The following is a 23,102-nucleotide window of genomic DNA, read 5'->3' as shown; positions in this document are numbered from 1 at the left end:
GAGAGAGAGCACGCAGAATGAGCTTTGTGGAGAAGGTGACACCGAGGCCGGGCATTGAGAAACAAGTCTGTAGGCGGGTGAAGAAGGACTGAGTGATTTCCTAGGTTCGAGAGCAAAGCCAGCGGGTCTCAGGCACTTGGAAGAGGGCAGTATGGGGCACAGTGCTCTTCAGCACTTAGCATCGTGACTCTGAGAAGAGACTATAGGCAATTGTATGGAGCTTAGATAGCAAGCATAAAAACAGGTATGTTTGAATAGCTGGTTGGGCAACAGATAAACGGGGGCCGATAATCTTTCTTGAAATCATCTCTGCAGGTAAACAATAATAGAAAAGGCCGGTAGAGCATTCCTCACGTACCAGGCAAAGACAGAATGCTTGAAACATGTTATCTCTTAATCCCCATGACTGCCTATGAGGTAAGCACTATCAATAGCATTTAACATGTGGAAGCAGATAAAATAACTTTTAGCCACAGTCTTAACTTTTAAAACGTGAATTCAAGTGCAGTCAGTCGTCTTCTGCCCGTAACCCTTCAGTTTCTAACATGTTTGCTGACTGTCTGGTTTTTATCCTGACTGCAAAATTGTTAAATTCCCTTCAGTTTTATTCTCATAGATCACTATTTTTAGGATAAACAATTGTGGTCGCAAGGATACTGAACACGTGCTACTTGCAGTGAAGCCGAGGCTCTGGGCGTGGAGAAGTACGGGAGAGTGGAGTGTCGTTCACCCTTGGGCTGGAGTGGAACCAGAAAGCCTGCCATCTGCTCACCTCAGTTACTGTTGCCATCTTTAGCACCCTATATTTTGCTAGCTCAAAATAACCCTCACGCCTTTCTTTGTAGGTTGGCTGACACAGGCTTGTGGAGTGACTGCTTCGAGCCTGGGGCCTTCACAGGCTCCGGTGTGAAGCTTCCAGGGGCTTGGCCACCTCTTAGGGAGTTGCTCTCCATCTGTTTATCTGTGCTGCCTGGGTTGAAATACAAGAAGTTGTGTGGAAAGTTTTTATGAGCCTGGGAGGAACTGTGACCACACCCACTCCATTGGGTTTAGCGAGTGGCATGGCAAACCCAGCCTCTCTAGGATGGGGGAGGGTGGTTTGGGAGCCGTTCACATAGTCCTGAGGTGATGTGCCGGCTAATTGGCTGCACTTGGAAGTCTTTATTTCATGCCTGCTCCTCCTCCTCGTCTCTGTGCTTCCCTCTCCTATTTGTTTGTTTGTTCCTTTTGAGACGGGGTCTTGCTGTGTAGCCTAAATTGACATCAAACTTGTAATTTCTTGCTTCCACCTTCTGAGTTCTTCGGTTGCAGGAGTGTACTGCCGTCATGGTCAGTTCTTGGTCCCCTTCTAGTTTGGGTGGTCTGGAGGCTGGAGAGTTTGGGGACGTTCAGATGAGTTGATCCTGTTGAATCTACTCTTTTCCAAAGATAGGAAGCCAACCTCTGCCCACCACAGCTCCCAAAAGAGCCTGTGTCTCGTGCCTCACTGTGCTCAGCCCTCCGAAGCAGATGCTAGACTAAAGGGAGGTGATAAAGCTTGGAGAGTGGCTGCTTCTAAAAATCAGAAAAGATGGTGATGTACAGTGTTGTGTGACGCCAGCTCTCCATCCTTCAGCGCTGCTGTGTCCCCATCCTGCTGTACTCTCTCTCTTCACACTTGCAATTTGACTACTGCTTTTTGTTTTTAGAAAGAAAAATGCCTTCTAACATTAATTGTAGATAATAGATTCTATTTCTGCTGTTTTAGCTAGATTTTAAAACAAAACTTTAGTAATGACTTAAGTCTTTTTGTTTTTGATGGTGGTGGTGGTTGGCTTTTTTATTTTGTTTTGAGTTTTGTTTTTTTTTTTTTTTGGGGGGGGGGAGGTTGTTTTTGAGACAGGGTTTCTCTTATAGCCTTGGCTGTCCTGAAACTTACTCCATAGATCAGGCTGGCCTTGAACTCATAGATCCATGTGCCACTGTCTCCCCTAGTACTGTGATTAAAGGCATGTGTCACCATTGCCTGGCTCATTTATTATTTTTGACTGGTATAGAGAGTCTTTGAAATAAATTTGGTGTGATATATTCATAAGACTGTTGGAAGTTTAGGTAAAAGAGTTTTACCTATTTGTGAATAAGGTTTTTTGGGGGTGGAGTTGTTTTGTTGGTTGGTTGGTTGGTTGGTTGGTTGGTTTTTGGAGATGGAGTTTCCATGTAGCCCTGGCTGTTCTAGAAATTTCTTTGTAGTCCAGGTTGGCCTGGAAATGAGATCCACCTGCCTCTGCCTGCCAAGTGCACCATCGCCTGACTCAACATTTCCTAAGCACATGGTATGTTGAAAGTGAATGAAAAACAGAAGTAAAAAGGAAAGGACACGACTGCTCCTAGGTAGGCAGAGGATAGGTTTTCTTGTAGATAAAAGGGAGAGCGTAGGTAGACGGAGGGACGTATGAGAGAGCCCAGAGCGGACATGACCCCAAATCATGTGAGGGGTGGGGAGGGAAGAGCAGCTGCCAGCCAGGAGATGGGACCAGGTAACCGAAGTGATTGGTTTACATAGGGGTAGGCGGACCACTCTGGGTTGGAGGAATTTAGGGCAGGGGCTCAGGAATCGGAAAGAACCTGTCGGGTCTGCTTTGATTGCTAGGTAGGCACCCAGCCATTCGTCCAGGGTTTAAGGCCTAACAGAAAGCATGCTCTTAAATAATGGAAATACTGGGACCAGGTGAAGTCCTTGTCCTCGGAATGCTTATGCCTTGATCAGAGGGGAAAAAAATCCAGATAATTACTTGCTGACTGAGTGCTGGTGTGTGAAAGAAGCCCATGAGGACGTGAAGGTTGCTTTTTTTTTTTTAAACACTGAGGATTACACAGATATTTCTGGTAAAAAGTAACAATAATAAGTAAAAAGTGCTGAATAAGTAAGGATATTCAAACTCGTGGGAGCAGAAAAGATGAAGACAGCGAGCGAGCCTGGCAGCACCAAGCACAGCACGTCACAGGTTCACCCAGGAGCCTTTTGTCCTTTGTTTGTTGTTTTGGATTTTTGTTTGTTTGAGCTGTACTGTGGATTGAACTCAAGGCCTCAGATACACTAGGCAAACCCACAGAGCCCCATACCCAGCCCTTCAGTTTTCTTTTGAGCTAGTTTGTCGAATGTGAGCCCTCTTTGAGTGCCTGCTGACTGTACAGCATCTAACTGGCTTTGCCTCCAGATAGCCTTAAAGATGGCACAACACTTGAATTGGAGAAGCACTGCTTTCTAAAGCATGAGCTTTATACAAATAAGGAACACTTAGAAAACAGGGCACGCTGGTTCTCAAGAGTAGCAGCAGGCACTGTGACCACTAGGCCACGGTCTAACAGAGACAGCCAGAATGCCCATTTCGTATGGACTGGAAAACTTGCAGGTAACTTCTGCTGCCTTGGTAGCCTGGCGTGAGCTCACATTCTGGTCACTGAGGCACAACATACATGAAAGAAAACTTCCTTGTGGTTGTAGTAGCGAAGCCTTAAAACGGGAGTTACCAAGCAAGACCAAATGGATGAATGAAGATAGTTCAAGGCAAAGGTGCTTCTGGAGGAGAGGGGTCTCCTTTCAGCTGAGCAGCCATGAGTGTTAAAAGAGCATGCAGGAAAAATCCTGCAGTTGGCCTGCAGCTTCGTGATGTAGGACATCTGAAGCCAAACTTTGGTCCTACAAGTCTGGGTTTAGGACTCCATCTCCATTCTTCCCCAGGGCTGTGCTGCCGATGGAACAATGTGCCCAAGCTGGCAGCCTGTGCTTCACTAAAAGTCCCTAATCCCTAAGAAGAAGGATGACCAGGGCCATAGGAGGGTCCAGGCCAGACATGTGAGGGGCTTGGATGAGCAAGGTAGCTTCCAGCCTTATCCATACCCTAGCCAATGCCTTACCAGCTGAGCTGAGAGGACACAGCAGCTTCCCACCACTGGCTTAGGAGAGCTGCTCTGTTGCTTGCGTTCTGTGACCCCAGCGAGGATGCTGGTGAGAAAAAGAAGGGCTATTGTCCATCAAGGAGGTGCTGATCAGAGAACATACCACTGTATTTACTAGCACACTCTTGGAGTGAGCTTCAAGAAGCATGCCCACCCGAGCTCCAGGCATGCACCACGAAGTATGGAGACTCCAGATGTGCACAGTGATGCCAGGCCCAGCAAAGACATCTGCACCAAAAGTGTAATGGTTGTGTGCATCTATCCAGAAAATGTGAGGATTTGCCAAACAAGCCCTATTTCGGCAACCTGCATCCCTGTTACCACATTCAGAAATCTAGATAGTCAGTATAGAGAAATTATGACTGTCAAACACAGTCAGGACACCTCAGTTAATAAAAAAAGCTTTTGCCAAGTGATGATGATGAAAATGGCAGAAGAAGCAGTTTGGTATTTGCCTCACAGAAGCAATGGTAAACTAGCAAACTGTCAGAACTGAATTTCCCAAATTGGATTATATGGCTGCCAGCAACCTCCAGAGTATGAGTTTAGAAAAAAGCACTGACTGTAAGAACAGCAAAAGCCCCAGCCTTTGCCTGGTTGTACCCCTCACTCTTTAATTCTGTAGTAGCTTAGAAACTAATGGCCCACATTCCTGGTGCAGCCTGGCAACCACTAGACAGCAAAGCTAATGCTCTTTCAAAGCCACCATTCCCATTCTTGCCCGATGTTAAAATTCCTATTCTTCAGGCAGCAGCACAGACCACAGACATCCACACGGCCCCCGGCTTCAGTAGGGCTCTGGACCCGGACATGGCGCTTAGTGACAGCACTGCACACAGACAGCAACATGGCTCCGGGCTTCAGCACAGACCAACGAAAGTAACAGCCTAGACAGAAAGCCATCGAAAAGAATTCTTAAAATTTGTGATAAAGATGCTGAAATGCAGCTCTCCACTGTTGATGGCTTCTGGTGGAGTGTGGGTGAGAAAGGACTCAGTTTTCTTTAAGGAGCTGGCCAGCAGGAGTTTGACCGTGCTTCAAGAGTGAGTATATGGGTAACACAAATTGGACTTGGGGGGGGTTCCCCCTTTTTTGGAGGCGGAGGTCACCAGGGTAGGGAGGACTGGGAAGTTGAGTGTGTTCAAGGTTTGTAATGTGAAATTCCCAAATAATAAGAACATGAAAAAAAATCTATCATTCTTTGGCACTTATCAGTAGGGTATCAGAACCAATGATGAAAAAATTAAAGTTGATGAATTCACTTTATACTTGAAGATTCTCCTACCAGTTAACCAGTAATGGGGGACTAGCAGGTGGAAACTCGGCAGTCAGAGCTGATCTCAACAGCATTGTCAAAATGCAATAGGGACAACAACTGTAGAATGCTTCCCAACAGCAAAATACACATTCATCCGAAATCACATGGAGCTTTCGCCAAACAGACTGTAATCTGGAGTATGGAACCAGCCCTCAGACAGGAGACAGCAGAAGATACATGGAGTCTGCTTTTGGACAGATAGTATTGTTAGAAGTCAATGCAACTGAAAAGACTTGAAGGTTAACGCATATAAAACCAAGCAGGCCAAAGAAGATAGTGTACTTTTAAAACAGTGGGAAGAGGACAGGACGGAACAGGAAATTTTGGTGTTGCTATACGGGTGTTTACGTGTAAAGTACTTGACATTGACTTGTCTATACTAGAAAAGGACTGAGATGAGCCATGCGCACATCCACCTTAGGAGACTAGAAAACTCACGCAAGTGAAGGTTAAGATGATTGAGAAAGGTGATGATGGCACAGGCCTTCAATCCCAGCAGAGGCAGATGGAGCTTTGTGAGTTTGAGGCCAGCCTGATTTACAGAATTCCGGGACAATCAGAGATATACTGATAAACCCTGTCTTCCAAAACAAAACAACAAAAATCTAGGAATCAATGAAATGGAAAGTAATTTCATTAGCAAGACAGGAAATCCAACAACTGGTGCCTGGCAAAGACTGATAGAAGTCTTTATCAGACCTTGGGGGCCGGGGGAGGCACAATTAGAAGATGGTTACAGAGCTCGTGGACATGAGTAGTGAGTTTCCAGGAACAACTTTATACAGAGATTTCATAACCTAGATTAAACAGACTGACTTCTTAAAACAAACCGAAACACAATTTGTGAAAAAACACAAAAAGGAATGTGTTCAAGCTACATGAGGTGAGTTTATAAAACAAAGTTTTTTTTTTTTTAAAAACTGGAACAATATTTCATGTTTATACATCATCAATATTGTGAAGATATCAGATACCCTCCCTTTATTTATAGTCAATACACCCCAAATGAAGATTCCAGCCAGATTATTTATAGGCAAACGGATTCCAGAGTTTGAATCTAGGGAAAAGTCCAGAAAGTCTCATGGAATGCTGGAGAAAAAAGGAGCCGACAGGAGCTGGCTTCATAGCATAACATAAAGCTATAGTAAACTATAGACTAGCTACAGAGTACGACATTGGGGGGAGGAGTGAAACAGTGCAGGTATAAGAGTCACAGCGTTGCTAGCTAATCTTTGAAAGCAGAGTTAGAGGGATGTAATAGAGCCAAGAAAGCCAACGGCTGGGATTCATGGACATTCACTGCAAGTCAGCCTAGGCACAAGTTGTACACACTTCTTGGAACCTAGTTCAGAATTGGATTGCAGATCTGGATATGAAACTCAGAAGACGCCACAGGTAAAACCTCAGTGAGCTGGGGTTTGACTTTAGCTACAACATGAAAGGCACAATCTAAAACGAAAGACTTCAATAAAAATTTAAAATTCTGCTTTGCAAAAGTTGACTGTAAGAGAATGAAAGATAAGCCATAGGCTAGGATAAAATACCAACAAAAGCATAACAGATAAAGGAGTATTGTCCAAAATATACAGATGACTTAAAAAAATCATGAAACAGGCTGCCCCACCCTTGCTGCGCAGGCAGCAGACACCAGTTTGATGGATATACACGTGATGGAGAACTAGGAATAGAAAAACAGAATGTAGGCTTGACAGAAGGACAGCGTCCTGGAGCTTATGCAGACACAGACTCAGCCCCCGAACCTGCTGCCCAGCCACAGGATTGCCCTGGCTCTGGGCAACGATGGAGGCCAGAGATGAGGAAAGGTTCACTCATTTTTTTAGGATTGGGCATCCTCTAAGGACCACTGTGGTCCATGATGCCACCAGAGGCCATGTTGATGTCTGTGGTCCACGCTGCTGCCCCAGGAAGGAAGGACGGGAGGGAGGGAGCCTGTTTGCTGTCTATGCCACTGACTGATGCCTTGGTAATGTCCCTGGGCTTTCCTGCCTCTGGGGGCCCTCTGACTGTGAGTGGCATGTGTAGCCATCAAGTCCGTGGTCCATGCAACCGTTGAAGGCTGGAAGTGATGCAATGGTCCTGATAAAACCAGGGCTGTGTTGATGTCTGTGACCCGCATTGCCCCCCTGAAGTCCATGCAGATGTCTGTCCATGGTCTGGGCTGCCAAATGAAGCCATGGTGATATCTGTGGGTACGAGAAAGCTGGCCCCTCCCCTTTCCAGCTGCCACATGGTGGTGCACCTGTGGGAGAGCTGGCCCAACCCTTCCAGCAGCTGCCTGGTGGTGGCATGGGCTGGCCCCCATCCTTCTGGCGGCCATATAGAAGCGAGAGATGTCCTGTCTTCTCTACAGCTGCCTCACTGCTCTCCATAGTTGTGTCGTCTGGTAGAGAAAAATTCACCTTCCCTTGGGGGAACTGGCCACTAGAAGTTTGTCCATGCTCCATGAGTATATAGACAACACGAAATTAATTTGTTTCTTTTTCTTTTTTTACCAGAAGGTCACAGGTGAGGGGCGTCACTGTGGGAGGACTGGGAGAAGAGCATAATCAGGGTACATGATGTGAGAGCCCCAAAAATCAATAAAACATAAAAAATAATAAAAATTAAAAACCTTGGAAAGGAGAGATTGCTAAGGCTCTGAATTGGGAAAATAGAATCTTAATTAAAAAAAAAAAATCCATAATAAGCCATTGTGGAAAACAGCCCACAGACCTTGCCAAACATCTCTTTCAAGCAGATAAACAATCTCGCCCCTTATTGGTGGTTTCGCTGCAGGGCAGGAAATTTAAATGTCAAAATCCAGAAGTAAACAGTCCTCGAGTCCTGCAGCTGTGCACCGCTCTGAACAGTGTGGTAAAACAGCTCCTCCTCCTGCTCCACCACTGGGGACGGAGATCATGCCTGTGCCCACAGGACACGCCTGAACGCGCTCATCACTTAGCCGTCCTGGCTATCAGGCGATCGCTGCCGAGTCTCAGCACTGGTGTCCCGCTCACCCTACTGTGCCTGATAATGGCCCTGAGCTCAAGAGTAGGGCTCTGAGAAATCCAGGTACACCGTGAACACGTCATCCAGGGCTTCCTGCAGCCAGAAGGTGAAACTGGCTTGACTTTCTAATGAAAGAAACCATTTGCTGAGTTTGCTCAGAGTTACCGTGGAGTAAGGTAGTTTGAGTGGTCCCGTTCACGTAACTCACTTGCTACTGTATATTTTATAACTTCTATTATTGGTTTTTAATCTCTTGCTAAGATTTACAAGTTAAATTTTATCATACATATACAGATAGAAAGACACAGAAAGTCTGGTACTGTAAGGTTGCAGGTGTCCCCTGAGGTCTTCGACTGTGTCCATATGGATAATAGGACAGAAGATGGGGAAGATACTCTACATCACTGCCACCGAAAGCGCGCGGACCACCGCACCAAGTAGCCTGGTGGGGACCGAGAACCTGGTGTGGCCGAGACTGCTGAGGAGTGGGAACGCCGTCCATTCCTCCTGGGAATTCAAAACGTTTCGGCCACTTGGAAAAGCACTTTGGCTGTTTCTTACCAAACCAAAACATTACTTAGTCCCCAGCACAGAGGGAGGCAGAGGCAGGTGGGCACCTGTGAATTCAAGAGCAGCCCCAGGCCAGCCAGGGCTACACAGAAAGACCGTGTCTCAAAACCTAAGACATTACTACATGATTCAGCAACTGTGCTCTTTGCTATTTACCCAAGGAACTGGAAATGTATGACCACACAAAGGCCTGCCCAAGAATGTTTGTAGTGTACACGGTTGCCAAAACTTTGAAGCTACCAGGATGGGTTTTGGCAGGAAAAGGCCGGGTGTGCTAGTACATCCAGTGCCACTCAAAGCTAAAAAGAAATGACCTACCATGGAGCTGGGGAGATGGCGCTGGCGGGAAAGCGCTTGCCATGCAACCTGAGTTCAGATTCCAAGGACCTTTATGCCTCTAATCCCAAAACTGGGAAAGCAGAAACAGGAGGATTCCTGGAGCTGGCTGGCCAGCCAGGCTAGCCCAAGCAGTGAGCTCTAGCTTCAGCGAGAGATCCTGTCACAAAACATTAAGTAGAGAGAAGCAGAATGTACCTAATAACCACTGGCGCCTTCATACATATAATGCATGCACCTGTACACGTGTGCACACACACACACACACACCCCTGGATGCGAACATGCGTGCACCACACACAACACAAATGCAGATGACTAGGTCAGTCTGCACATCCCATGAGTCCAAAATATTCTTTTGGAGAAAGAAAGAAAGATTAGAGACACAGCAAGATCAGCGGTTGCAGAAGCTGGGTTGGGGGAGCCGAGCATGGGGTGTTGGGTGGGGCAGCAGACCCGCCCTGACGGTATGAAGCGCCACCCAGTCTGACCGCTGGGAGACCGCAAAGCACTGAATTGGCTTTGCCTTTACCCAGCGCAAGTGTTTTTTACGGATAGCGTGTTTATAATTTTTACTTTAAACACTTGTCGTCAATGTCCGTGTCCACGTGGATCATAAAGACCGTTTAGACAGACACTTTGAGTAAGTACATTTGGTGTTTCATGGAGTCGAGGTGTTCCACTGATGGACTAGATACATGGGCAGTTGTGCTCTGTGTGTGTCCCAAGTCATGAATAACAAGACTGGAACCAGATCTGGCCTGGGGTTTAGACAAGAGGAAGGTTGAATTCCTGAACCAGCATTCCATCGTGAGTGGCAGGGCTTAGAGCTGAAGTCCGTGACGAGGAGCCTCAGCGGGTCACCTTTGCCAGTGGGGTGACAGTGTGGCCTCCTGACCGGGCCACCTCTCCAGTTTTCCTTACTTTTGTTTCTCAGCTGAGAGGCAAAAATAGCGATGTGTGTCAGCGTGATGTACGCTGTGAAGCCATGCCGCCGTCTCTGCGAGGAGTGTGGTGGAAATTAAAGAGAGTGCATGTGAAGGCTGGCTTTCACGGGAAGGCTTAAATGAGGTAACAAGCCTTGAATCTGAACTCAGTGACTTTCAAACCAGTAATTTAACTTCTCTGAAGTTCAAGTGGTTTTTTAGCTTTGTTTATAAAACGAAAACTTCTTTTATCTCTCTGGCTGCTGTTGTTGTTTTTGTTGAGAAGAAATCATGGGCCAGGTGGTGGTGGTGGTGCATCCCTTTAATCCCAGCCTTCAGAAGGCAGGGGCAGGCGGATCTCGAGTTCGGGGCCTGCCTGGTCTACAGAGCAAGTTCCAGGACAGCCGGAGCTTCACAGAGAAACCCTCCCTCCAAACAACGAAAGACAAAAACAACGACAACAAAAAGAAATCATGAAGAACCAGCAGGAAGGGTATGTCCAGAGGACCGGGGCATGGTCTGGTGCAGGGAGGCGCTCCTGGAAGGCAGCTTGCAAAAGGCCTTACCACCGTGACGTTCTGTTTCCTCACCAAGGTATGATCTCCTTTCCAGGGAATACAAGTCTCCCAGTCACTCAAAGGTCATCAAAAATCTCCTGCCTTAGTCTGGGTCCTCTGCAGAGCCAAACAGGTGATTGTGCAAGAGTCTGACTAAAGGAACTAGGGATGGTGGAGCCTGAGGGGCTTCAAAGCAGATACACAACTAACCAGGCCAGCCTCAGTGACCCCACTTATCAGTTTCTTCTGTGTGACAACGCACTCAGGAAATCTTGGGCCAAATGCCCTCCTTCCCAGAATGGTTCTGCCTTAGTATCCTCAGAAGCTGTCAGAGAAGACCTGGCCTACTGGAGCACCATGGTAGCCCAGGAGAGCTCTTCAAGGCTGACTCAGTGTGTGTGTGTGTGTGTGTGTGCGCGCGCGCGCGCGCGCGCGCGTGCACATGTGTGTAAATGAAGGGTTTTGCCCCTTAACCTTTTTGCAGTGGTGTAAATTGTATTGGCATCAACCACAGTGCAGTTCCCAGTCCCACCAATCCCAGACCCCACATATAGAACAGTCTCACATCCTGAACCCATCACTGGCATCTTGCTGAGCTACTTAGGAGAGCTGCAGCGGCCGAGCTCCCTGAGGCTGGCGGTGCTGCCTTCTGAGGTAGGCGCCACGCCCTGGTGTGGCTGCAACTTCCAAAAGCTATGATCCGGATATCTAGCGAATGGAGAGGAGCGGTTGTTTGCCAGGGTGTGGACAAGAACACTTCAGGCTGTAGGCTGAGAGGCTGTGCATCCTGGCCTGGCAATATAGACTTTTTAATGCCAGGCACTTTCATTCCCAGACGCTACTGTTTCTCTGTGTGGTGCGTGTGGCGTCAGGGAAGAGGTAGGTGTGGACCCCTTCATTGACCGGAGAAGAGCTGTTGAAAGGGCCACATTCTGGGTGGACCAGCCCTTTGCTAGATGCACAGTTGCTTGTCCACATACAGGCCATGGACAAGCGCACAGTGACACCTCTGTTCACTGTGACCTGCTTTCTCTCCATACTGGTTATGTCTTAGGTTCCTGCTATTCCTTGGCTGCTTGGAGACTTCCATCTTGTTCGTAAGCTTCATGTCCAGAGAGAGAGACTGCTGGACCACTTTGGAGATAGCCTCAAGCAGCCCTTCCCTCACCCGCAGGCATGATCTTCTGTGCCTGCCACAAAACAGCCTCTGTGACCGTCCGAGCTAGACAGGACATTGCCCGACCAGGGAGAGGCTCTCTCCTGAAGAGCGCACAGGCTTGCCTTGACACCGCCATTCAGAAATTGATGAAAACACATACCTTAGTCAATTCAGTGATTTCTCACGCACAGACCAGCCAATTTCAAAATCTTGCTCACACATGACCTGGTAGTCCTTTGCCTCTTATTTCCTCTGCTGTGAAATAACTTAGTAAAAATATCTGCCTTGGGCTGGAGAGATGGCTCGGTGGTAAGGGGGCTTGCTCTTCCAGAGGACCTGAGTTTGGCTTTCAACATCCCTATTAGATGGCTAAGAACTGCTTTTAACTCCAGCTCCAGGGCATCTAGACCCTTTTCTGGCCTCTGAGCACCTGCATGAGTGTGTGCGCGCGTACACATACATACATACACACACACACACACACACACACACACACACACACGTAAATAATTAAAATTTAAAAATATATCTTCTAGAGTGAAAACATCAGATTATCTATAGCATCTGCCACACTAGCGAACTCTCAATAAATCAAATCTACTGACTCTCTAACTGCCCCTGCTGAGGCAGGCTGGAGATGGCCGCAAGTTCCTTCACCAGCTTCTGCCCAACTTCTGCTGCTTCCTCCATTTGACCGTGGGAGGAAGCCAGAGTAACACAACCCACGTGAGGCCGCTGCATCGCTCTACCTATTTCTGGCCCAACCTTAAGGAATTCTAATAGTGAACTTGAGGCCAGCTTGAGCTATAGGAAACCCTGTCTCTCCCCTGAAAACAGAACAAAACAAGACAAAAACAAGAAAACAGGGTCAGCAAGATGACTCAGCCAGTCAAGGCTCTCGTCACCGAGCTTGATCTCCGGGGCCCACAGCAGAAAGCGATAACCAGCTTCTAAAATGTTGTCCTCTGACCACCATGTAGTCACCGGGACACATATTTGGCTGTGTTCATACACACAAGCATAATGGAAAATAAATACCGGCCTTTATGAGGTCCCGGGTCTCATTTCTAGTACTGAAATTAAAAACAAAAAACAAACAAACATGGGTGCACACATACAAACATAGACAGAGGCAATGAAGTGGCCCAGGCAGTAAAGGTGCTGTCCTCCCAGTCTGACAACCTGAGTTTGAGCCCTAGGAGTCTGACAGTGGAAAAAAAGAGAAACAACTCTCATACATGGTCCTCTGGCCTCCATATGTAGGCTGTATGCACACACACAATAAGTCATTTTGTTAAAATAACATTAAAGGGGGCTCCCTTTTCCTGACTCCAAGAACCCAGAAAGGTTAAGTTGGAAGTCTCAGCTGCCCTGAGATCAGCTTGGCACAGTGTAGCACACTATGGCAAAGCAGGGGCGGTGCTCCTTGAGTCTTCCTGTCTCCCCACCATGTGCCTGGACTGCCTGGATGTGGGTGTGGAGAAAGTGCCTTTGAAGCAGCTTCCACCCCGGCCACTTCTCTAGCCCCACTCACCCCCAACTTAAGGCAATGGTTGTTTCAAGCAATGATGGTTCAGAGTACTTCCTTCTATTATCAGGAAATGATAATACTGGTTGTGAGAATCTAAACTTACTAAACAGATGAATGAGGCAGCCTCCAGCCTGGGGACACATGATTCAGATGCCAACGTAGGTGCTTGCTTTTGTTTACAAGGTATTCTATGAGCCAGCCCTGGAGATGCTGTTACTCCTGTTGACTGTTCCGAAGAATGGGGTGTCTGAAGGCACTGGCATAGTCTTCCCCACCCCAGAGACAGGAACCTTTGGCCCAGAGGGGGAAAGACATGGGTATCCAACGCCACACAGCAATTCTGTAAAACATCAGACTTCATCTTGACTCCCCAAACAGGTCTCTTCAAATCTGGTGTGTCGTTTAACTTTTCATATTCCTCTTTAGGAATGAATCTATATTTACACATGTCCATATTACATGCTCAACATACATTACCCATTCCTTGGAAAGATCTGAGATAGAATAATCAGGGCTTGTAGAAAGTAAGGCTTACATTGCATAGTTACTACAAAAAAAAAAAAAAGATTCTTACACTTTTTCAGTTCATTTACAATGCCAAACCATTGGTTCTCACACAAGGACATCTTTGTTCATAGTTCATCACGACAGTCATTTGCCTCGTGCATACGTCAAACTCTTGGCACGGTACAGCTCCATTTGCCCCAGATGACACAACCTTCTTTGTTCTTTTAATGGTTGCAGGAAACTCGGGCTTGCAGCTTTGGTTCTGTTTCTTGGTTTTGATGTATCTGATAACGCTTTAAAAACTCGGACTTCACTGCCCCCTAACACTCCTTAAAGCCTGCCCAACAACCCCAAACTGTACCCCTCCTCTCGGCTCCACATTCCTGCCCACAACTCCAGCATAAGACTTCTGTTTTATGGGAGGCCATGCTGGTACTAGGGACCCAGGTAAGACACAGCCACAGCTTGCTAACACTACTGAAAGCCCTGTCCAACAGCCCTCAACACACCACCTCCCTGGGGTCCCATATTTGGGCTCATGATGTCAGTGAACATTTCTGCTTTACTTGGGGTCACTCCACATTAGGAATCCCAGAGACCAAGCAGGGACCCCGAACCCCAGAGGTCACACAGGTACTTGCAACCTCAGAGGCAACATTGGCACCCAAAATCAATAGGTCACACAGTCTGCAAAAGCCCCAACGGAAACAACCTACTGGACCTGAAGACTCCCTGGTCACCAGAACCCCAGGTCACTCAATCTAGAAGACCAGAGAGGAAACAGAAACCAGGGGGAAACCATACAAAAACCATCTATCAAATAAAGATAAACTCAGAAACCAGTACCTAAGTTATAATAAGCACAAGCCCAGATGAGTAGAGGCCATCATAAGAACACAATTAACAACAGTCAGGGCAATCTGGCACCAACAGAGCCCAGCTATCTTATCACGACAATCCCTGGGTATTCCAATACAGCTGAAGCACAAGAAAAATCCAATCTTATGAAGAAGAAAAAGGCCCTTAAAGAGGAAATGAATGAATCCCTTGAAGAAATCCAGGAAAATACAAACACACAGGTGAAAGTAGTAAATAAAACTGTTCAAGACCTGAAAATGGAAATAGAAGCAATAAAGAAAACACAAATGAGGGAATCCTGGAAATGCAAAATCTAGGTAAGCAAACAGGCACCACAGATACAAGCATCACCAGCAGAATATAAGAGATGGAAGAGAGAATCTCAGGCATAGAAAATGCAATACAAGAAGCTGATACATGGATCAAAGAAAATATTAAATCTAAAAAGTTCCTGACACACAAAATCCAGGAATTCTAGGACACTATGAAAAAAAAAAAACAACCAAACAACAACAACAAAAATGAAACAAACAAACAAACAAACAAACACCCCAAACCTAAGAATAATAGGAAAAGAAAAAGGAAAAGATTCCCAATTCAAAGGCCCAGAAAATATTTTTAACAAAATCATAGAAGGGCTGGAGAGATGGCTCAGTGGTTAAGAGCACTGGTTGCTCTTCCAGAGAACCTGGGTTCAATTCCCAGCACCCACATGGCAGCTTGCAACTGTCTCTAACTCCAGTTCCAGGGCATCTGACACAGACATACATGCAGGAAAAACACCTAGCCAACTTACTCAATCTGGCTTTTCTCTCTGAGTTGCTCTGGTTGGCCTCAAACTAACTCCAGCAGTCTTTTCTAATCTCCTGGTTCCTTCTCATTCTCTAGCTCATTATTTCTTCACCTGAGTTCTCTCGCTGCAACCTGTCTGTTACTGTCCCAGGAAAATGTCCCCTTTTCTCTTATTCCCCTTAAGTAGCCTCCCTTACCTCTCTTCTCTTGGGAGCTGGGCATATCCTATTCTGTCAAGTCTTTCTCTGATCCATCACTGAATCTGCCACTCAGCTTGACATCACTTTCAAACATTGTTGCCTCTACAAACTTTACAAATGGGATTAAAGGCTTGTACCAACCACACCTGGACCTAAGGTTTTGGTTTTTTTTGTTTTTTTGGTTTTTTTGTTTTTTTTTCCTGAAACTTTCCCTATACCAGGCTGGCCTTGAGCTCAGAGATCTATCTGCTTACCTCTGTCTCCTGGGATTAAAGGTGTCTTTGTATTCCAGCTGGATTACAAAGTTCTAGAAGGCCTTTGGATGTGATCTCTTGCCAAAACAGCCATGCTCTTAATTAAAATTGCTCTAAAACGTCTCCCTTTCTGTTTAAGCTAAAAATTGTACACAGTTTAACTTTTACAATGATCAATCTCACAAACAACAGTTCGAACGTCCTCAGCCACTGATGCGATGATTGTCTATAATTGCAGTCCTGATTGCCTGTCCTTCAGCAACAGTCCATTTCAGCATCAAGGTTTTCCAGCCTGCCAGACGGATGAACTGTCCTTCAGCTGGTTTGTTAAGCTGTCTCCACACAGGGAATATGCTTTATCATCTGCATTGCTATCTTTCTGTGTCACTTCCTTGTGTCCTGCCTTTCATTTGGAAACTTCCCTTATTTGAATCTAATCTTTATTATTATTAATTTTTGTTTGTTTCAAGACAGGGTTTCTCTGTGTCCTTGGCTGCCCTGGACTCGCTTTGTAGACCAAGCTGGCCTCAAAATCATGGAGATCTGCCTGCCTCTGCCTCCTGAAATGCTCCCACCATGTAAAGGAATGCAAATGAATCCATATTTATCACCCTGTACAAAACTCAAATCCAAGTGTATCAAAGACCACAACATAAAACCAGATACACTGAACTTGACACAAGAGAAATTGGGGAATAGCCTTGAATACATGGGTAGAGGAGACAGCTTCCTGAACAGAACACCAATAGTGCAGGCACTAAAATAAAAAATTAATAAATGGGACCTCATGAAACTTAAAAGCTTCTGTAAGGCAAAGGACACTGTTAAAAGGACAAAATGGCAGTCTACAGAATGGGAAAAGATCTTCACCAATTCCACAACTTAACAGGGGGCTGATATACAAAATATATAAAGAACCCAAGAAACTAGAAATCAACAAACCAAATAATCTGATTAAATTTAAATCCAATTAAATAATCCAATTAAAATTGGGTACAGGTCTAAACAGAATTTTCAACAGAAGAATCCCTAATGGCTGAGAAGCACTTAAATAAATGTTCAAAGTCCTTAGCCATCAGGGAAACACAAATCAAAATGATTCTGAGATTCCATCTTACACCTGTCAGAATGGCTAAGATCAAAAACACTTGCTGGCGAGGATGTTGAGCAAGAGGAACACTCCTCCATTGCTGGTGGGAGTGCAAACTTGTACAGCCACTGTGGGAATTAGTATGGCAGTGTCTCAGAAAATTGGAATCCATCTACCTCAAGACCCAGGTATACCACTTCTGGGCATATACCCAAAAGATGCTCCACCATACCACAATAGCATTTGCTCAACCAGCAGCTTTATTTGTAATAGCCAGAAACTGGAAACGACTTGGATGTTCCTCAACCAAGAATGGATAAGGAAAACCTGGTACTTTGATACAATGGACCATTACTCAACTATTAAAAACAATTACACTGTGAAATTTGCTAGCAAATGGATGGAACTAGAAAAGATCATCTGAGTAGGGTAAACCAGACCCAGAAAGACAAACCGTGGAGATTAATCAGAAAGTGCAGGATAACCACGCTACAGTTCAAAGACCCAGAGAAGATAAGCACAGGGAGGGCTCAAGGGGGGTGCATGAATCTCACTGTGAAGGGGGAAAAAATAGACATCGAGGGTGATGTGGGGGAGGGGCCCAGGTGGGGGAGCAGGGATGGGAACAGGAGGGATCAGGCTGGGAGAGGATGGAGGGAGAAAGTACTGGGAGAGACAACTGGAATGGGGGGGGTGTTGGGGGCTCTCTGGGACAAGCTAGAAGCCTAGAGCAATGGCAACCTCCAGGAATCTATGAAGGTGACCCTAGCTGAGACTCCTAGTCTTGGGGGATATGTGGCCTCCTGTGACCAGGAAAACTGGCTGTCTCCTGTAACCAGGCAAGACTTGCAGTAAAGGGGTAAGGACAGCAACCCAGCCACAAAACCTCCGACCTACATTTTGTCCTGCCTGCAAGATGTGCTGGCGTAAGGGTGGAGCAGGAATTGCGGCCAACAACCGCTGAAAACATGTGGAGAGCCACAGTCAAACATTAGGTGGAGCGCAGGGAATCCTGCAGAGAGGAAGGATTGTAGGAGCCAGATGAAAACCTATAGAACCAACCAACCTGGACCCACAGGGCTCACAGAGACTGAACTGCCAACCAGGGAGCCTGCATGGGACTGACCTAGGCCCTCCACACATGCGTTATGGTTGTGTAGTTTGGCCTTCATGTGGGACTCCTAACAGTGGGAGCAGTGTGTCTCTGACTCTGTTGCCTGCCGTTGGGACCCTTTTCTTCCTACTGGGTTGCCTTGTCCTGCCTTCACAGGAGAGGAGGGGCCTAGCCTTACTACTGCAACTTGAAGTGTCATGGCTGGTTGATATCCATGGGAGGCCTGCAGGGGAGGAGTGGATGGGGCTGGGGGCCACTGGGAGGGAAGGAGGGAGGGGAAACTGTGGTCCCGATGTAAAACAAACAAATAAAAACTTGGGCCAGAAGGCACTGCTCTCCAAGTCTAACAACCCTAGTTCGGTCCCCAGAAGCTGCATGGTGGAAAGGAGACCCAACTCCTGCTCCGACCTCCACAGCCCACCATGGGGTAAGTGCCCCACCCACACCCCCACACCAAAACAAGCAGGGCAGATTTGGTGACTGCTAACAGCGGAAGAGGGAAACGCAGATTCGTGGAAAGAAACTAACACTAAATTAGCCTTCAGAATGAGCTTCATTAAGGGAGAGAGCTTGACAGTCACAGGGGCCATGATGGGGCCTGGGGCGGACAGGCAGCAGAAGAGACTTAGACCATCCTATCGGTGGGCACCACAATGGGGGCTTGAAGAGAGAGAGAAGAGCCTTCCCTCCAAATCCCTGAGAACAAAGGAGGCTCGAGACTCCCACGTCCTCCTGCCCCGGCTGCCCTACATCTGAGGAGGACAGAGGCCGACACTCCCCAGGACCGCACACCCACCTTGCTGCTACGAGCTGGGAAGGGGGTGGAGCAAGGACAGCTACAGGATCTGTGACCCAACAGTGGAGCAAGCTTACAATCCCAACACCGGAGAGGTGAAAGCAGAATTGGAGTTCAAAGCCAGCCAGGCAAAGGACTGCAAATAGAGACTATTAAAGTTAGAATGAGTAACTCCGAGGAACTCAAATTCTCTCTCTCTCCCTTCTTCTCTTCTTCTCTCCTTCCCTCCCTCCCTTCACCCCTTCCCTCTCTGCCCCCTTAAATTGTTCCTTATGCGAAGTTCTAGCAGTTGTTCCATTTCTTAGAAGGGCTATTTTACTGTTACTTTGCCTTGGCGATCCCACTAGCTGCTCCTGAGGTGTGCATGACTTAGAAGGAGACAGAGCTTCTGGAACTCAGCAGCCCGCCAGGGGAATCACTTCAAATGGCCATGTCACTCCCCAGCTTAACACGCCACCGTTAGGCAGAGACCCACAATCTTCCACAGCCCACAGGGCACACAGACGGTAGCTGCTAATGTGTCCTCACTGGCCTTTTATACTTTTTATTTTTTAAAGACTGTCCCAAACAGTCTTTTTTTTAAGCAGCCCAAACCTTGTGGTTCACCAGTGAAAGCTCCTACTGAAGAACAAGCCATCCCAGAACTCAGAGGCTCCAAATAATAGTCACTTATTCTGGCTGACAGGTGTGCAGCTTAGGCCTGGCAAAGTGCAGATGGCTTGCCTCTCAGCTTTAGCTGCCACGGCTCTCTGCAGCTATGGACTCTGTTTCTCAGGGGCAGCAGTGTTTGCTGGGGCTACAAGCTGACCAGGGCTGAGGCTGGGGCCCCCATTCCCTCAGCCCGTGAGCCTGTGAGCCTGCACATATGGCCTGCATTTTCTCAGAGTGGCTTTTTGGGTTCCCAAGAGGAAGCCTCGAGAGACAGAAGTGGTGTCTGTGCATAATCCGGCTTAGAGTCCTTTCCAGAGCTAAAGCAAGGAGCAGACACTGCCCTGATCAGGACCGGCCAAGTTCCAGAAGAATAGAGGGGACTGGAAACGGTGGCTTAGACGTTTGTGGAAATACACTCTGTGGAAATGTACTAACTGTCACCAATTTTTGGTTGATTCTGTTGTTCTGTTTCTGTTCTGTTGTTCTATTGTTCCTTGTTGTTCTGGGAATGTTGCACTATGCTCCCGGCACTGTTTAAACACACTTTTTGTAAGTGTGTTTGTTCTGTTTGAGACAGGGTCTCATCATATATGTAGCCCTGGCTGGCCTGGAACTTGCTGTGTAGACCAGGGTGGCCTGGAACTCAGAGATCTGCCTGCCTCAGCCACCCAAGTGTGGGGAATTAAAAGCAGGGGGCCCACTGCCCCGCCTCTTCAGCAGTGTGTGAGTGTGGTGTGTGTAAACTTGATAGTTACCTGAACCAAGGTAATGAGCTGTCTCTAAGAAAATGATATCTTGTAATGTGACTCCATACCAGTCTGTAACAGCCCTAACTTACATGGACTCTATTTTTATTTTTTATTTTTACTGTTATGTTCTGAGTTGCAAACTATCTGTTGCTGCAGCAACAATCTTCAAGAATCAGAGCCTTCCCATTGCAGCTGATCTTCAAAGCACACTGCTTAAAACGTCATCTTTCAGCCATCACTCAGGGTACTTTACAACCCTGGGCTTCGCCAGCCATACAGATCCTTTGAGACACTTACAGTGTGGACAGACACGCGCGCTGTCTCGGCTGTGAGGAAAGTAGAGCCTTTGTGTATAGCTTAGTGAGACGTGACAAGGACTCCAGGGCAGCAGATAGGGGTCCTCGGGATAAAGAATGAGCTGAGACCTGCTTGGGACAGTTTATCATGCGGGATTAGGCAGCTCACGCTGGCGTTGAGGAAAAGCCTGAAGGCAGCGCACAGGCCTGACCTCCAGCCCAGCAGCGGTCCTCGTGGGATGTGCCACTCCGCCCCCAGCACTGCTTAGACACATTTTTGTAGGTTTATGTTTGTGTGTTTTTTGAGACAAGATCTCTCGAGGTAGCCCAGGCAGGCCTCTGTCTTTCGATCCTCCTGCCTCAGCCTCCTGAGTGTTAGGATTACAGGTACATGCCGCTGAGGCTTGTGTACATTTTTAACAGCTGGGACTTTATCCTGCCATCTACAGACCCTGAATGCTGGATACTGAAAAGTCATGTTTGTCCTGAGTCATTCAGGCGGTTCCAAACTTCAGTGGGAGTGGGGGCTCACTGCTGCCACCACACACACGCACACACACTCACACACGGAGTTTTTGCACCAGGCCACTTCCCATGACAGGCAGGCAATCTGCCTGCCCTGGGCCAGTGCACTTCAGCCAAGGGGTGGCTCCCTGATCCCCCCAGCAAAGTCCTGGTCTTTGCTAATACTTTGGCAGCTGAGTTAAGACTTCTTACCAGAACCGTAAAATCCATTTGGCATTTATTGGAAAGTTACTAAGTTTGTGGCCGTTTTTTTACACAGCCATCATGAACTAACACAGTCCACGCTGTCTCACCCGTGAAGGGGTCCATAGGTGGGTTTTCTTCGGTGGCAGCATTGGCATGTCTGCCCCTATGGCGGTAGCCTGGAACTGGGCCAGTCTTCAGGAAGATTGTTGGGGTGGTTTTTTTTCCTTCTTTGGGGTACAGATGTTAAGCTCATTGTGAACATATCTCACTGTGCCTTAACTTCCTTTGTGAGAAAACCCACAGCCAGGCACAGCTGCACCTACCGAAGAGCCCACACAGACTAAGCCACGTCCCCCAAGTCTGCTGCCACCAAAAATACACTTGGCTTCCTGCCTCCAAACTGTGGTCAGAAATGCCATTTGCTTCCTGAACTTCAGGATCATAGTTAACAAAGCATAGCACAATCGTTAGTCATGAGCATACTTTCCTCCTGAAGTGTTGGTTTCATTCATTTTCCCATCCTTCCCTTTGTTCTGCCATCTGGCAAGTTCTTTCAGTGTAAGAGTCCTTTTGTTCTGTCACCATCATTTGTCGTAGCCCTTCTGTCTGGACGAGCAATTCATTCGGAACTGTCGCTGGAGGTCTGGGCCCCAGTCAGTAGGGACAAATGCCGACCTGACAGGTGCCCAGGATTGCCACTTCCCGGGAGGAGTGAATGTGGTGGCCTGCATTCAGGACGAGCCTTTCTGTACCTGCTCATCGTGCTGGTTTGGGTCATCATGGCACAAAGCTGTGAAACACATGTTCAAGAGACTTTCTGTCTCTCTAGGTTTGGAGCCAGGAAAACAGCACTGACTGTGGACAGCCACATCTGCAGCTATATCCAGCCTGCCAGGCCCCACCTCTGGGCAAGGTCTGAGCTGGGAGGGCAGGCAGGCACTGTCATTTGGTGGGAGAGGTCCTGCAGCATCCCGAGGGACTCTCCAGGGCACGGGAATCCCAGGACTTCCTGAGGGATCCTGAGCTGCTTATTTCCTCAAGACTTGACTCACTCTAAGCCTTTGCAAACAGTGAGTCAGCTGGGGCTGGGGCCACTGGGGGCCTTTTCCTTTTGGCCTGTGCTTGTCCCGGGATGAAACAGCACCAAAAGGCTTACACCCGCTGCCCGGGCCCAAGCAGCGACGGTGAACGCTGCGCTCACACTTGTAAGAGCTGTCCGCTGGAACCCAGGGTACAAAATTTGCCTCATAAATGCTGTCGCTATTTAACGCCTTTAAAAGTGTGTGTGTGTGTGTGTGTGTTTGTGTGCACACGCGCACGCGCACGCGTGCCCACGATGTGTACTGTACTGAGCATGTTCCTCAGTTTCTAGTGTGGGGCCCGTGTTCCGTGCTTCTGTGGGCAAACACCTCCTGCCGCTGGGCTAAGCGGAAGTGTGTGACTGCAGCAGGCTGACAAGGCGGCTCCCACAGCCTCGCTGTAGAGGGCACCTGGCCTCTCTGCACAGGGGAGCCCTACGGGGTGCAAATTTAACTAGACCAGGGTCACTGTACCTCACCCAGTTGGACAAAGCTATACCGATTCGTTAAAGTCTCTGGAATCCCTGGCCGAGACGCCTTGGACATTACTCATGTCTTCCTAGCCTCGCCTTGTTCAACATTTTCCAACCCTCACCCATCTCCCCAGCACCACCCTCTTCCGGTTATTCCGAGGCTGCCCACACACGAATCTCCTGACAG

The sequence above is a fragment of the Meriones unguiculatus genome, chromosome 9 (genome assembly GCF_030254825.1).
Source record: "Meriones unguiculatus strain TT.TT164.6M chromosome 9, Bangor_MerUng_6.1, whole genome shotgun sequence".
In the NCBI taxonomy this organism is placed as follows: domain Eukaryota; kingdom Metazoa; phylum Chordata; class Mammalia; order Rodentia; family Muridae; genus Meriones; species Meriones unguiculatus.
Note: the sequence above shows the minus strand (reverse complement) of the source record.